The 17,117-nt window shown below is 44.4% G+C and overlaps 1 long non-coding RNA gene across 1 annotated transcript; it reads right to left on the reverse strand.

Moving 5' to 3' along the window:
- Positions 1-3,576: 3,576 nt before the first annotated feature.
- On the reverse strand, positions 3,577-5,144 carry LOC309841662. Its single transcript, XR_014299233.1, has 2 exons — positions 4,993-5,144; positions 3,577-4,031 (listed from the first exon to the last, which is right to left on the reverse strand). It is a non-coding gene; the product is annotated as an uncharacterized lncRNA (long non-coding RNA).
- Between the last annotated feature and the right edge of the window lie 11,973 nt (positions 5,145-17,117).

The raw sequence follows: 17,117 nt of genomic DNA on the forward strand, positions 1-17,117 counted from the left end.
TTCAAATCCAACTGAGCCAATGGACAGATGTGTGAACGTGGGCAAGTTCCTAACCTTTCCCCTTAAACTGGGTCCATAAAAGGACCTGGGAGGTTATACAGCTCTCAAATGCTTGGAGCTGTCTGCGGCAGCTAGCAGGCCCTTCGCAGGCCTGGCATCAGCATCCCTCAGTTCCCCTGCTCTTTCTTTTTTTAAAATTTTTACTCTTTAAAATTTAAATTAATTAACATATAGTATATTATTAGTCACAGAGGTAGAGTTTAGTGGTTCATCAAATTGCATATAACATCCAGTCTTCATTACATCAAATGCCCTCCTTAATGTCTACCATCCAGTTACCCCATCCCCCATCCTCCTCCCCAAAACCTGTTCTTTCCAAACTGACTATAACCCTGGGTTCAGCTCATACTCACAGTCTCCCCAAGGGGGCCTGGATGCCTTGAACATCCCTCTCCTAACTTTAGCTGCCCCTAAAGTGATTTTTTAAAAAAGTTTTAATTTATTTTTTGACAGACAGAGAGAGAGAGAGACAGCAAGAGAGGGAACACAAGCTGGGAGAGTGGGAGAGGGAGAAGCAGGCTCCCTGCTGAGCACGGAGCCCAGTGTGGAGCTTGATCCCAAGTCCCAAGGATCAGGACCTGAGCCAAAGGCAGACGCCCAAGGACTGAGCCACCCAGGTGTCCCTTAAAGTGATTTTTGATTCTTCTGTTGTTCAGCTTTTTTTTATTCACCCACAATGAACAGAACTATCTTCCGAACAAAATTGTCTGCTCAAAAATCAGACCCCAAGGGGAGGGAGGGGAGGACAGAAGCTGACTGGCCATTCAAGTGTCTCTCATATTAAAGAATAAGAAGAAGAGGGAGAAGGAGAAAAAAAAAATCCCCTTCAATGCTTGGGAAATAGTGTTTAGTTGGGGGGGAAAACTGTAACATGGAATTGTATATTCAAGATAATTCATCCAGGTAAAGGAAAAATAATGAATAGAAGAAAGATCACAAGGAAATATGCTCTATGTTAAATAAAAGTTTTTTCCTGTTTCTCCATCCTTTTATGCACTTCACAATTTTCTATAGTGAATGTGTAATTAATGAGAAAAACGATTAAGTGAAAAAAGGAAACCCTTCACAAGACTTTCTTTCCTCTTAATCATCTTAATTTTATGTCTTAGTTCCTCCTATCAAATTTATTTAAAAAAAAATTTATTTTTTTTAATTTTTGCTTGTTTTATTTAAAGATTTTATTATTTTTTAAAGTTTTTTAAAATTTATTTTTATTTTAAAGTAATCTCTACACCCAACATAGGGGGCAAAACTCACAGCACTGAGAGCCACACTCTTTTACCAACTGAGCCAGCCAGGCACCCCTCTATAGAAATATTTTATTTTATTATTAATTTATAGATTTGTTTAGTTGAGAGAGAGAGAAAGCAAGGTGCATGGGGAGAGGGAGATAGTTTTTTTTTTTCTTTTTTAAGATTTTATTTATTTGACAGAGCAAAAGTAGGGGGAACAACAGGCACAAGGAGAGGGAGAAGCAGGCTCCCCACTGAGCAACAAGACCACCGCAAGGCCCCATTCCAGGACCTGACATGATGACCTGAGCTGAAGGCAGAGGCTTAACCAACTGAGCCACCAAGGCACCCCAGGAGTCTTAAGCAAACTCCACACTGCGTGTAGAGCCCGGCTCAGGGTTTGATCTCAGGATCCTGAGATCATGACCTGAGCTGAAACCAAGAGTTGTTTGCTTAAATGAGTGTACCACCCAGGCACCCCTACAGAAAATTTTGAAGAATTGTCTCCCCTGGCTGGTTCTGTCACTTCTCCCATTTCCTACTTGATCTGCAACAATCTGGCCTCCTCCCCAACCTTGGAGGTGACCCCACCCTGGAAGGATCAGCAACAAGTCTTAAGTTGCCAAATCCAGTGGCTTCTCCTTTCCCCCTGCCAGAGCTTTCTGTAGTATCAGATACGGTTGGTGCTTTCCCCTTTCTGTACTTCTTTCTGGACTTCCTTTCTTCCCCATTTTTGACGACCTCTGGTTGGTCCTGGCAGGTTCCTCTCAGCTTAATGTTCCCAAGTTTTGGGCATCTAGCCCCCTCCCTCTCTTCTTGGGTGGCTTCATCCACTCTTGGCCTGTTATGATCCCATCCAGGTGACAGTTCCTAGATCCCAGCCCTGGACTCTTGCCTGGACAAGTCAATCCAACTTCCTTCTGAAAACCTTCATTTGGATGGCCCTCCAAACACCTTATACTCAAGAAGTCCAAAGTGACTCATCATTTCTACTTTCCCTCAACCCAATGAACTATTCCTGATTTGTTCCTTCCCTGGGAAGTCAGCATTGTCTTTTTCTTTCCTTCCCCACATCTAGTAGGTCACTAACACCTGTTGGTTCCAATTTGAAACTGTCTGGAGCACACTGGCTCCCTGAGGATGTGTTCTGGCTCTGTCCTGCAGAAGGCCCCCTCTCTCTCTTGCTGGATGATCATAGCAGTCTCACTGACATAGCTTGCTTTTCCTGGTCTTTCTCCTCCCCAGTCCATACCTTCTGATTTTTCTGATTATTCATTCATTTAGTCAATCAACAAACATTTGCCATGTACAAACTCTGCTCCAAATACTATGAGGGGTAAATGATACAGATGGACCCAAAATAGGTAAATAAGTAATCTAGGGCATTTCAGATTGTGGGGATTGCTATCAAAGTAAGCAGGGGGATTGAGAGAAAGTAGGCATGGGCGGGGGACTTTTTTCAGAAGTGGTCTTTGTCCCCTAGATGAACATGACAGTTACCCTGATGGAACTGGGGGCAGCAATGAGGGGAAAGAATGTGGCTGGGGACTCCACTTTAGGTTGGGAGCCAGGGGAAGGCCTGTGAGGAACAAAGGGTGAGAACGAGCTCTGAAAACTGGAGGGAGGTGCTTTCCAGGTAGATGAAAGAGCTAGTGACAAGGCCCTAAGGGGGTTCCCAACACACAAAGGAGCTCAGGATGTCTGGAGCACACTGAGTGAAGGGCAGAAAGAGGAAGGCGGAGATCATGCCTGGTGGGCCTGGTGGTAGTGCTGGGTTTTATTTGAGTGCAATGGGAGGCTATTAAGGAGTTTTTCACAGGCAAGTCACATCTGACTTTATCTCTTCAAAAGATTACCACCTCTAGGAGTGTAGGGTAAAGAGCATCTGGGAGGGAGGTCCAGGCAAGTCCTGTGGGCTGGGCTGGGCTGGGTGTTAGGAGTGCAGATGGCAGGAACTTAAACCTTCCTTGGGTTCCCAAATATGCAGGCTAGCTCCATACTCCTTAGGACAACCACTTGGTTCTAGCCTCCCTCTTCAGCCCATTTCTCCTCATTTCTTCTTTGTCTTTGCACATATGCTTTTTGGAATGTTCTTCCCCATTTTCCCTTTGATTTATTTCTGAGACCAGGTTCAAATACCCCCTCCTCTCTAAAGCTTTTCAGGAATTCTCCAGAGAGAGCCCTTTGAACTTTTTCAGTGCTTAGTTTATACCTCTAGGATATCTATCACACTGTACCATTCTGTTGTTTTCAATTCTATGTCTGAAGAAGGTGAACCAAGAGCTTCTGGAAGGGAAGGACAGAGTTTTAGTAAATGTACAGAGTGTTCAATGCATGATCAAAAGATACAGATGGTCCCACTAAGGAACAGTTCACATAGGTCACAATTCCAGGCTGCCCTGTTATATTCAAAACCACCTGATAATGTGTAAGTTATCATCTTATCCTGATGATAAGAACAGATACTAATGTGGGTACTACATCTCATTTGATCCTGGAAACAGCCCTGAGAGGCAGGCACAGTAGGAAAATCATCTCTATTTTACAGATGAGTAAATCGAGGCTCAAGATTAGAGTTGGCCAACATCCCTAAGCCAAATTCAGTTCTATTGTTGACTCATGGGTCTCCTTGCCTCTCCTTGAATCAAGAACTTGTAAGACTTCCTGTACCTCTTCATGGTGGTGGGGACATCCAGCAGAGATGACTCACAGGAGGCAAGATGGGGAAGCAATTCTTTCCTGTTAAAAAAGTGCTCCATATCACCACCCCATTTGTTCCTAATAAGGAGAGCAACCATCTCAGCGATTATAGCCTTGGACTCAGGGGAAAGAGGGCCTGAATAGAGGGCCTGCCCATCTATACCATTTACAGGTTACTTTGACTTTGAGGAATTAGTTAACTTCTCTTGCCCCTCTCCTGGGTTTTTTTGTTTGTTTCTGTTTTGCTTTGCTTTTATTTTATTTATTTTTAAAGATTTTATTTATTTGACAGAGAGATCACAAGTAGGCATAGAGGCAGGCAGAGAGAGGGCGGAAGCAGGCTCCTGCTGAGCAGAGACGCCCCCTCCAGGAGCTAGATCCCAGGATCCTGAGATCATGACCTGACCCAAAGGCAGAGGCTTAACCTACTGAGCCACCCAGGAGCCCCTGTTTTGTTTTTAGTCTGTAAATGGGGAGTGAGAAAAAGTTGCTTAGTAGGGTTGCTGGGAATATTATAGGAGACCAAGCATCTTCCCCAACGCTTAGCCATACAGAAAGGTCTTAATATTTGCTAGTTACTATTACCGGCCCCAGAAATTTTCCTAAACGCTTTTCAAGTAACACCTCTTTTAATACTCACAACAACCTTATGCCTTAGGCGACATACACACTTGGAGCTGTTAACAACGCCCCCCCCCCCAAGAAGCTAAGACTTGAACCCATAACCTCACAACCAGGCAAAGCTTGGCAAACACGTGTGGCTCACAGAATGCAAACAGTCTGCTCTTGGACTCGTGACCACTTACTGACCCTATACTCAAACAGATTTTTGATTCCGAATTGATAGTTGGTCATAACCCTGAAGGTGTGTAACATGTAAACTCCATAAAACTGGATTTGGGGAGGTGAAACGGGCAGTCCTCCAGAGGAGTCGAGAGACAAGCTTCTGCCTCTGAGTGTGGATGAAGCGACTCTTTAATTTAGACCTCTTTTTCCTTACCGTGAAGTGGGGGCAGAAGAGTTATTAGGGTCCCCAGACCCCTTTCCAATACTGACTCTCGAGAGCAGAAGAGTCCTGCTCAGGTAAAATCTCACTCAAATCCCTCCGGCCGAGGTTCATCCTCCGCTGGGCCCGCAATAGGGACGCGTCCCCTTTAAGGCGCCAGCTCGCCGACGGCGGCGGCCGGAAGTGTTGAAGCCCGGCCTGGCGGCGGCGGTGGCAGTAGCGGCCGTGGCGGCCTCTGCGCATGCTCCGTCGCCCGCCCGCCCTGGCCGCTCGCCGCCCGCCCGCCCGACGGAGACGGTGAGGAGGGGGAGGGGTGGGCGCGCGGGCGCGGGCGCGGGGTGGGGTGGGGGCGGGGGGGCGGGCGCGGGGGCCGCGCGGCGGCCGGCGAGGGCGGGCGGGCACGCAGGGGGCGGGGGGCTGCTGCCTCCGCGGGCGCCTCCCCACGCCCTGTGCGTGCCGCCGCCGCCGCCGGGGAGCGAGCGGACGTCGCGGCGCCGCGGGGGGGTGGGGGGACGCTGCCGCTGGGTCCGCCCGAGCAGCCGGGCCGCCCCCAGCGCGGCCGGCCGCGCCGCCCGGGCTCGGCCCCTGGCCGAGGGCGGCGGGCGCCGGCGAGCGGGACGCCTGGGGGCCCCGCGCCCCCAGACCGAGGGTCCCGGAAGTCCTAGGCGGAGGGGCCCGGAGGGGCCGGAGCGACTCGGGGCTGAGAGACCCGGACGCCCAGGACCCCGGCGAGGGGTCCGGGGATCCCGGGGTATCCCCAGAGGCGGGGCCCGGGGAGCAGCAGGCCCGTCGACGCGGAGCTGGGGAGGGGCCTTGGTCGCGCTTGATCGGGGCGCGGGGGGGGGGCGCGGTGAGGGGGTGGGGGTGGGACGAAAGGTGAAGGAAGCCTGGGTCCCCGCCCGGGAGGAGACCCTCGGAAGCTTGGCGGGGGAGCAAGAGAGTAGGTTCTTCTGAGGGAAGGAGGCCCGAGCTTCACCCGAGGGGCGCATTAGAGGCCTCAGCCATTCAGTCCAGGGGAAAAGAGGCAGGTGCTGCTCCGAAGGCGTGGCGACACGGTGGGTAGTGGGAGCTGGGGACGAGGAAGAAGAGCTTCAGGGAAAGTGACCAGGCCCCTGCTCTCCCTGAGGTGAGGGGGCAGTAGGAAGACGCCTCAGAGCCTCCTCAAGTGGGAATAGGAAGGGTCCAAATCTGTGAGGGTGTGAGATTGAATACCTTCTGATGTATAGGTAGAGAACGGGACGATCTGGTGTGTCAGGGGATGGGAAAACCCATGTTCTTGAGGGCCGGAGAAAAGATAGTTGAGGGGAAGAAGCTTAGAATACCCCTACTTTCAGAAATGACAGGGGAATTGGCCAGGTGTCTCCTGAGGGGCAGGAACAATGACAGCAGAATCTTATGAGAGTCCTGGAGAGTGATCCACCTGACTTAGGCATGTCAAGCCTTGACCTACAAATCCGGGGAAGTCTTGACTATCCAAGGAAGTGGAGAAGGTCTGAATTCTCTTAAGATGAGAGAAATCTCAAAAGTACTTCCTGCCAGACACAGAAGGGGCCTTGTTTGATGTCTCTTTAGGAGAACCAAGAATTGAGATTCTTCCTTAACCTGGAGAATGAGGAAGAGGGAGGATCAGGTCATTCCAGACGAACTGAGAGGGATTCCTTTCTTCTCCCTTGCCTCTGCTAATGGTTACCAAAGTGCTTTTGGAAGACTTTTTCATTAAATGTTTGGACTGTCTTCCCTAATTTATCAGCCTTGTATCAGTTATGGGTACTGACTTGATGACTTTTTCATTAGTCATTAGTCAACCATTTATTCATATTTACTTCAACGAACATATTAAATAGCTGACTTGTATTCAACTTCATGGGGTTAACTTGGGCTCTGAATTGGTCTTGTCCTAAGCAGAAGTCTCCTAGACTCTAGTGTGACGGTCCTTCAAAGAACACTTTTATCTCATTGCTTCCCCAAGCACCTATATAGTAGTCTCCAATATGTGACTTATCCCAAACTTCATTTGTTTTGGCTGTGTCCCTCACAGTGGTCCTGTATAGCCTTCTTGTTGGCTTTATTACATTTGATAGTGCCCTGAATTCAGTATTACTGAATACATGAAAAGGAATGAAGAAGAGAAAAAATCAAGGAGTTTTGGCCTCAAGTAATAAAAAGGTTTAATTTGGAAATTTCTTAAGAATAGACTGCACAGTTGGGGTGCCTGGGTAGCTCAGTCCGTTAAGCATCTTTACTTTGTCCGGGATCATGGTCTCAGGGTCTTGGGATTGAGCTCCCACCCCATCTGATGAGCAGGGAGTCTCCTCTTCCTTCTGTCCCTCCCCCCACTCATGCCCGTGTGCTGTCAAATAAATAAATAAGATCTTTAAAAAGTGAAAAAAAAAAAAAAGGCTACACAGTCTATTAAAATTTCAATGCAGTATGGAATAAATAAATACGTTTTAGGGTTAGAAAATTTCAGGCTATCTGCTATTTTATTCCTTTTCAGCTACCAACTCTGATGTTCCTGCAGTCATGTGACACTCATAATCCTGCCACATTTTAAACACTAGCTTCCAGGAGTGCCTGGCTGGCTTAGTCAATGGAGCTTGTGACTCGATTTTGGGGTTATGAGTTTGAGCACATGTTGAGCACAGAAATTACTTAAAAACAACAACAAAAAGAAACATTGGTTTTCAGAACACAAAAAATGAATTTAATCTAGAGTAAGTCATACGTCATTAGTTTTTTAGTAGCTTATGTGAGTATTCATGTGCCTACTTTCAAGGTATCTATTTTATCTTTGAAAATAACTACAAAATAATTATTTTCACATAAATATGACATCTTTCCTTTATGTGTGTTCCCCTAGAGTTACAGAGTGTTGTATGATTACACAATGAGTACTCTCAGGCTCCTTCTCTGAAATACCCAAAGGAGCAACTCAGTCATCTTGCCTCAGGAGTTTTTGTTGCTATAAACAAGAGCTACTTTTCAGTTTATACTCACCTCAAAGAGATGACCTTGCAGTTAGCCAGTGTAGTCTGTAGAGCTGGTTTCGGGTTGCTTGTTAGGAATGTGGTATTTAGGGTAATAAGAGATACTCGACCTAAACTTGCTTCTCTAAAGAACGTATGAATTGCCATGTTGGATTAGACCTTGTGTCTCTTAACTGACACTGAGAGACATATTGTGGATGATTATAATTATCTTCTTGGATAAACTCAGAAGGTTAGAGAACATTCCTCTTGAGTTCCAAGGTGTGGGAGGGCTAAGGAGTAAAATATGAGTTCCCATTGAGGAAAGTATTAATCAAGTAGTTAGTCAACCACTTATTCTGAGTGTTGTAGAGAGGACTCAACCTTAGGGTAAAATGTTAAAACTAGAAGCATCCTTCTAATTCTCCTCCTCTAACCCATTAATTTACTCAAGCTATTTTTTTTTCAAGCTATTTTTTAAAAAAGATTTTATTTATTTATTTGACAGAGATTACAAGTAGGCAGAGAGAGAGGAGGAAGCAGACTCCCCACTGAGCAGAGAACCCAATGCGGGTCTTGACCCTGGGATCATGACCTGAGCTGAAGGCAGAGAGGCTTTAACCCACTGAGCCACCCAGGTGCCCCTACTGAAGCTATTTTTAAAATTGTAAACCGCTGTTTTAAAATAATAAATTCTATAAGTTTGTTATATGATAAAGTTTACATCTTTTAAATTCATTAATAAAGTAATAGTAACAAATAGTGCTTGACAATAAGTGTCCAGCAAATGTTAGCTGTGATTTTTTTCATTCAAGCTACATTTTTATGATTCAAGCTTTTTTTTTTTAAGATTTTATTTATTTATTTGACAGAGAGCACAAGTAGGCAAAGAGGCAGGCAGAGAGAGAGAGGAGGAAGCAGGCTCCCTGCTGAGCAGAGAGCCCGATGCGGGACTCGATCCCAGGACCCTGAGTTCACGACCCGAGCCGAAGGCAGTGGCCCAACCCACTGAGCCACCCAGGCACCCTGATTCAAGCTTTTTTTAAAAAAAGATTTTATTTATTTATTTAACAGAGAGATCACAAGTAGGCAGAGAGGCAGGCAGAGAGAGAGGGGGGAAGCAGGCCCTCTGCTGAGCAGAGAGCCAGATGCAGGGCTCCATCCCAGGACCCTAAGAGCAATGACCAGAGCGGAAGGCAGAGGCTTAACCAACTGAGCCACGGAGGTGCCCCTGATTCTCTTTTTTTAATCCCTAGTTTTTGTGTTTTTTTAAGGTTTATTTTTGGGTGGGAAGGGGCAGGGGGAGAGAGAATTCTGAAGCCGACTTCCCACTGAGCTTGGAGTTTTGCAGGACTCAATCCCTGAGATCATGACCTGGGCTGAGATAAAGAGGGGGGCACTTACCTGACTGAGCCATCCATGTGCCCCTATTCCTAGTTTTAAACCTTTAATTTATGTAAGTTCAGATAGTGTACTGTAATATTTTACAATTAATTTTTTCTCTAATATGTGACAATATCATGCATCTCTTTTCCTTAATTTCTTAAGAGCATACACTGTCCCTTTTCATCTCCAGTGATCCTAATTCTGTGCCTGATGTGGAGTAGAGACTCGGTAAATATTTGTTGAACTGGCCAAAATGACAGACATAAGCTTAGCCTAGCAACCTAAGCAAATTTATATCCCCTAATTTAGAAAAGTAGAAAATTCTAGAAGTCTTTTAGGGCAAGGCGAGTCATTCACTACACAGAAATTTATTACATACCTGTTATGTGCCAGATTTCCTTAGAAAGTTGTAGGTAAGCAGTTTTGTAAATAGTCTGATATTTGAACACTATTTATTTACTCCTGTGTTCTGGGTACTGAACTAGTTATAGGGGAGTTGTTGAAAAAGGAAAGCCATCTTTGCTCTCCCAGGATGTAGTCTGGTGAGGAGAGGCTGATGAAATGAGTTAATGGTGATGACAGGGGTGCTGCAGCAGGTACTAAGAAGCAAGAATGCAAGCTTACATCTGGCCTCCCTGTAAATGAACATGTATGTATGTGTGTGTATATATTTTGTTTTGTTTTGTTTTATTTTATTTATTTTTTAAGTAAACACTATGCTCAACATGGGGCTTGAACTCATGACTCTCAGATCAAGAGTTGCATGCTGTACTGACTGAGCCAGCTAGGCATCCCAGGATGTGACATTTTAAATAAGTTATAAAAGTTTAGCAGTGACGAGCCAAACAGGAAGGAGGAGAATTCCCGGTAGAGGAAACAAGTGTGAAGACTCAGGTGAGGAAATATGGCATGCTTGAAAAATTTTTAAAAAATTGGCGACAGGAGCCCACAGCATGAGAGGAAGAACTATGAGAAATGAGACTAACATGTGGACAAGGGACAGACTTGGAGGATTCGATAAGCACTGTTAAAATGCTTGCACTTCAGTAGCAAAGGGAATCCACTGAAGGATTCCGAAATGGGGAAATGGCCTGTGGCCTTTAGTAAGATGACTCTGTGGGCTCTGTAGATAATGGAGTGGAGAGCAAGACCAGAGATTAGGATACTGATGAGAAGCAGCTGGAAAAATTCAGGTAACAGTGTGGCGGCTTAGAATATGGTGGTGGCAGCACAGATGGAGGATGGGGGATGGTTAAAAGAAAAATACAGATGATAGAATGGATAGGATTTGGTGGTTGATTGGATTTAGAAAGAGAAGGCTGAAAAATAACTCAGTAGTTTCTGGCTTGGGAAAATAGAGAATAGTGCCATTTATAGAGGCAGGAAACAGGAGCAGGTTTATGAGAGAACATGAGTTCAGTTGAAGGTGTCTACAAGATAAATTTTAAGAGGCATTTGGGTACAAGTGGTATAGCATTCAGGAAAAAAGTGTGAGAATCATAAAAGGCAGAAGCATAAGTCTGATATAAGGAATTTTAACTAGGTCAAATACAAACAAAAATTGATTGAACCAATGTGTCAGTACCATGATGAACAGGGCTGTGGGAGACAAGCTTTTTATTTTTTTATTTTTTAAAAGATTTTATTTATTTGTCAGAGAGAGAGCAAGCCCGCACAAGCAGTCAGAGTGGCAGGCAGAGGCAGAGAGAGAAGCAGGCTCCCAGCTGAGCAAGGACCCTGATGTGGGACTTGATCCCAGGACCCCAGGATCATGACCCGAGCCGAAGGCAGTGGTTTAACCAACTGAGCCACTCAGGTATCCTGAGACAGGCTTTTTATTTTTTAAAGATTTTATTTATTTATTTGACAGAGATCACAAGTAGGCAGAGAAACAGGCAGAGAGAGAGGAAGGGAAGCAGGCTCCCCACTGAGCAGAGAGCCCGATTCAGGGCTCGATCCCAGGACCCCGGGACCATGACCCGAGCCGAAGGCAGAGGCTTCAACCCACTGAGCCACCCAGGCGCCCAGAGACAGGCTTGGTCATGATCTCAGGGTCCTGGGATCAAGTCCCACGTCGGGCTCTCAGCTCAGCAGGGACCCTGCTTCCCTCTCCCTCTCTCTTTGCCTGCCTCTCTACTTGTGATCTCTGTCAAATAAATAAATAAAACCTTAAAAAAAAAAAAACCTAAAGAAACAACTCCTGCCCTCATAGAATTAAAAATACCAAAAAATAAGAAAAAAAATTTTAAAAAAAGAAAGAAGCAGTACCTCATAGAGAGTATAGTTCAGTTATGGAAATACAGGTCTGTTCAGTTAACTACAATACAGAGCACAGTGTGGTAATCATTAAAAGAGAGCTACAAAGCAAGTGTTGGGGGACTGGAGAAAAAATGATTTGGCAGGGGCTTTGTGGCGGAGGGAGGTTTTGAACTGGGTCTTGAAGGGAAAAGTTGAGGGAAAAGAGAGTTTGGGCTTAAGGAATAAAAAAGGTATAGAAACCTCAAGGTACCTATTGTATATTCAGAGTACAGGGGGAGGCTGGTATGGCTGGCACTTGAGGTTCTAGGGGAATCGCAGTTGCAGATGAAACTGGAAAACTCTTTGGGGGCCAGATTCGGGAGACTTTGAGTGCCATCCTTAACTATGCATATTGTAGACAAGTGCTGTGACAAAGCCAGATGTGGATTTGGTTTCTACCAGTCCCACATTCAAACGTGCTTCTACCATGTGCCTACTCTTATCAGCATATCCTAATCATCTCACATACCTAAGTAAACACAGCGCTCTTACCTATACTCTCTTAAGTGACTCCTTTCTTTGCAGCTGTGAGAACTAACCACTGCAGAATATCCAGGGGCCCTCAGAATTTTCATGAAAATTGGGATGATGCTTTGAATTACATTAGAGTCAAGGAGCACCTGGTGTTGGACACTGGTTTCCCAACAAGTATGCAAGGGAGATGTCAGGCAAGATCATCTCTCCCTTCAATCTGAGGCAAAGAGATAGTAAGAAGTTCCTAGAAGACATACAGTTGGATTTAGAATTTATTAAACAACCACACAATACAAATCATTTTTTTTCCTATGCAGTTTATTTCATTTAGCGGATACTTCTATTTTTCCTTTGAAGATTTTATTTATTTATTTGACAGAAACAGAGAGAGAGGGAAAACAAGCAGGGGGAGTGGGAGAGGGAGAAGCAGCCTTCCCATTGAGCAGGGAGCCTGATGCTGGGCTCAGTCCCGATCCCCATACCCTGGGATCATGACCTGAGCCAAAGGCAGACTCTTTTTTTTTTTAAATATTTTATTTATTTATTTGACAGAGAGAGATCACAAGTAGGCAGAGAGGCAGGCAGAGAGAGAGAGGAGGAAGCAGGCTCCCTGCTGAGCAGAGAGCCCGATGCAGGACTCGATCCCAGGACCCTGAGATCATGACCTGAGCCGAAGGCAGCGGCTTAACCCACTGAGCCACCCAGGCGCCCCCAAAGGCAGACTCTTAACAACTGAGCCACCCAGGCACCCCTTACCAGATCCTTTTTAAGTAATTCACAAAGGACGGAGCATTTGATGAGGTGCAGTGGCTATTGCAAAGAAAATAGATGATTCCTACTTTCTAGAAGTTTGGGATGGAACTAGTGGTGTGCTGGAAATCAGTTCTCCAGGAAAAAAAAAATCCTGTCCTCTAGTGCTTGCCATATCTGTGGTGTATACTCCCAGCATCACTGATTTCAAGCTACCAATTTGATGTCACTAAACTCAGAGTTGAAACAATTGATTCTTGAGAGCAGGTTCCAAGACACCTGGGTGGCTCAGTTGGTTAAGTGTCTGCCTTTCGCTCAGGTCATGATCCCAGCATCCTGGGATCAGGTCCTGTATCAGGCCCTCTGTTCAGTGGCGACTCTGCTCCTCTCTCTCCCTCTTCTTCTCTCAAATAAATAAGTGAAATCTTAAAAAAAAAAAAATAAATAAAGAGCAGGTCCAGTTCAATCACAAAACCTAAGAAAGCCTAAATCAGCAAGTGAGTACTAAGGCATTTCTGGAAAGATCAGAGCCTAGGTCAGCCTCTTCTCACAGTTCCCGTCCTCTTCAGAGGATTGCGATCTTGGAATTGGTAGTCATAATTATCTTGGTCTTCCTTTCCTACAATTGCCATTTTTTCTTTATTTTCTTTATTTTTTTTAAAGATTTTATTTATTTGAGAGAGAGAATGAGAGAAAAAGAGCATGAGAAGGAGGAGAGTCAGAGGTAGAATCAGACTCCCTACTGAGCAGGGAGCCAGATATGGGACTCAATCCCAGGATCTCCAGGATCATGACCTGAGCTGAAAGTAGTCGCTTAACCAACTGAGCCACCCAGGCACCCAGTTGCCATCTTTTCAAACCAGACCAAGTCACTGGTGCTTCTTGTTTCCGACAGCAGCCCAGCTATCTGACTTCATGTGAAAGATGGCTAATGCGGAAGTGAGTGTCCCAGTGGGGGATGTGGTTGTGGTACCCACTGAAGGAAATGAAGGAGAGAACCCTGAAGACACTAAAACTCAAGTGATCTTGCAGTTACAGCCTGTGCAGCAAGGGTAAGTGACTAGAGATTTGGGTCTTCTGAAAAATTTGGGAGGTTTAAAGAGTGGGGAAATTGTGTGAAACTGTGTGATTGCTTAGCACAAGGGAATATTCAACATCAATCTCTCTCAGTACTGGCTAAGTTTTCATCTTTATAAAGTATTGTGTGCTATATTTGTCATAGTTGTACTTATTACAGCAGTTACTGTGTCCTTGTCTCTTTCTCTTTCCCTCTTCTCCATTGTAAGCTCTTGGAGGGTAAGTTACATGGCTCACTCTTACTGATCCACACTGTTGAGCACAGGGCCTTGATACAAGGCTATTTTGTTCTTTTTTTTTAAGATTTTATTTATTTATTTATTTGACAGAGATCACAAGTAAGAGAGAGGCAGGCAGAGACAGAGAGGGGAAAGCAGGCTCCTTGCTGAGCAGAGAGCCCGATGTGGGACTCAATCCAGGACCCTGAGATCATGACCTGAGTTGAAGGCAGAGGCTTAACCCACTGAGCCACCCAGGCGCCCATCTTGGTGCAAGTTTACTGAAAGACAGTATAGTTAGAGTCAGAGGAGATTAGGCAAGGCAACTACAAAAGTTTTCCTACCAGAAGCAGTCTGGACCCTAAGGGGTGGACAAATTAATCAAGCTTAGTTTATCAAAAAATACATGTGAATGACATATTATTTTATAATGTATTACACAGTGTTGGAAGAAATTATCGCACATGGTTCCCACCATCATGGAGCTTGCAGTCTAGTTGTGCAAACAAGAAGTACATATATGTAAATAAAGAGGTCATTTACATGGCAAAATCTAAGAAGTACTGAGTATCATGGTTAGGAAGTAGCTTGAATTCAGAGGATCACTATGAATTTGAAAGAAGATATAAGACTTTTTAATTAGTCTTAAAGTTTATTTTTATTTATATATTTATGTATTTATGCATTTATTTTTTAACATTTTATTTATTTGACAGAGAGATAGGGAGAGCCAGAGAGGACAAGCAGAGGGAATGGCAGAGGGAGAAGCAGGTCCCCACTGAGCAGGGTACCAGACGTGGGGCTCAGTCCCAGGCCCCTGGGATCATGATCTGAGCCAAAGGTAGATGCTTAACCATCTGAGCCACCCAGGCACCCCCTGGTTTTGAAGTTTAAATAAGAATTATATTTACAGAGAGAAGGAGGGGATAATTAGTTATTTTATCCTGAGGAACGTATGAAAGATTCTTCATAAGATTAGAAATGTTCTTGGGGCATCTGGCTCAGTGGAGCATGTAACTCTTGATCTCAGCTGAGGTTGTGAGTTTGGGCGCCATGTTGCGTGTAGAGATTACTTAAAAAAAAAGAAAAAAAGGGGGTGCCTGGGTGGCTCAGTTGATAAAGCATCCAACTCTTGATTTCACCTCAGGTCTTGATCTAAGGGTTGTGAGTTCAAGTGCCGCATTGGACTCCACACCCAGCGTGGAGCCTACTTAAAAAAAAGTGTTCGTGGGACACCTTGGGGGCTCAGTCAGTTAACCCGCTGCCTTTGGCTCAGGTCATGATCCCAGGATTGAGTCCCACATCAGGCTCCTTGCTCAGCGGGGAGCCTGCTTCTCCTTCTGCTTCTGCTTGCCACTCTGCCAGCTTGTGTGCATGTGACCACACTCTCTCTCTCTCTGACAAATAATTAAACAAAATCCTTAAAAAAAAATGTTCATGGGCAAACACGTAATCCAGTCTCAACCTACTAAGTAACATACCTTGTCTTAAAACACTTAGGGAGAAAGACAGTTAACCTCTCTTGGTAACTTAAACTTTTTAGTATAGGAAATTTCAAATATACCCCGAAATTTAAGAAAAATGCTGTAATGAACCCCCATGTACACACCCATCACCCAGCTTCAACAGTTATCAACACATGGCCAGTCTTATTTCATCTTTATATCCACCTACTCTTGAATTTTTTGAAGCAAATCCCAGACATTAGTATGTATCTTATAAAAGTAAGGATTTTTTAGTTTTTAAAATTTAACCATAGTTTGCTGACATTTCTGAATATTGAAGGAAATATTCTAAGATCTGTGAAAGAAAGTTGATATAAATACTGATGGGGTTCCTGGCTGGCTCAGTTGGACTATGTGACACCTGATCTTGACGTTGTGAGTTCGAGCCCATACTGGATGTAGAGATTACTTTAAAAAAAATAATAATTAAATCTTAAAAAATAATTACTGACATACAGTGAATAGAATGATTAGAATTTTTATTTGCACCAAAAGATTATGCTTGCCTATTCAAATTCGCTTGTTTGGGAACTTCAGTTGTTATGTACACACATACTTGCAGTTGTTATCCTTTGAGGAAGGGTAATGAGGAAGAATTAAAGAATAGATTCTTTAATGCATGGCAGCTTTATTTTCTCTTAGAGTCATTGTTTCTTCTCTCTTTCCTAAAGTGCTCCAGTTGTCACTTATCCTATCCCTGCTAGAGACAGAGAACACTTCTCAACTACTTAGAGATTTAATTACTTTGAAGATTAGTTCCATTTATTTTGTGTGTGTGGCTTTTTTTATTTTCCAAATGACATTGCTCTCGTTTCTTGATTAGATTATAGGCATCTTTGTACAACATTGACTCCCCAACATACTGTTTATACTGAATTTGCCGTATGAGCAAATGAATACATTTTCAGGTACTGAATTTTGAGATGCCAGCTAGTCAATGCTCAGTTGATTTCTCTAGTTGTATTTTACTTACTTACTTAACGTATTTATTTAGAGAGTGAGCAAGCATGGGTCCAGCTGGGAGGGGCAGAGGGAGAGAAAGAATCCCAAACAGGCTTCATGCTCAGCATGGAGCCTGACATGGGGCTCAGTCTCATGACCCTGAGATCATGACCTGAGCTAAAATCAAGAGTTGGACACTTTGTTGCGCCTGGGTGGCTCAGGGGGTTTGAGCCTCTGCCTTTGGCTTGGGTCATGATTTCAGGGTCCTCTCTACTTGGTGGGGGGCCTGCTCCCCCCTCCCCGTCTGCCTGCCTCTCTGTCTACTTGTGATGTCTCTCTCTGTCAAATAAATAAAGAAAATCTTAAAAAAAAAAAAAAAAAGTTGGATACTTAACAGACTGAGTCACTGAAACATCCTAGGAAATTTTTTCTTTCTTTCTTTTTTATTTTTTATTTTTTTTTTTTTTTTTATTTTTTTTTAAGATTTTTTATTTATTTATTTG

This window comes from Mustela nivalis (assembly GCF_964662115.1).
Source record: "Mustela nivalis genome assembly, chromosome: 10".
In the NCBI taxonomy this organism is placed as follows: domain Eukaryota; kingdom Metazoa; phylum Chordata; class Mammalia; order Carnivora; family Mustelidae; genus Mustela; species Mustela nivalis.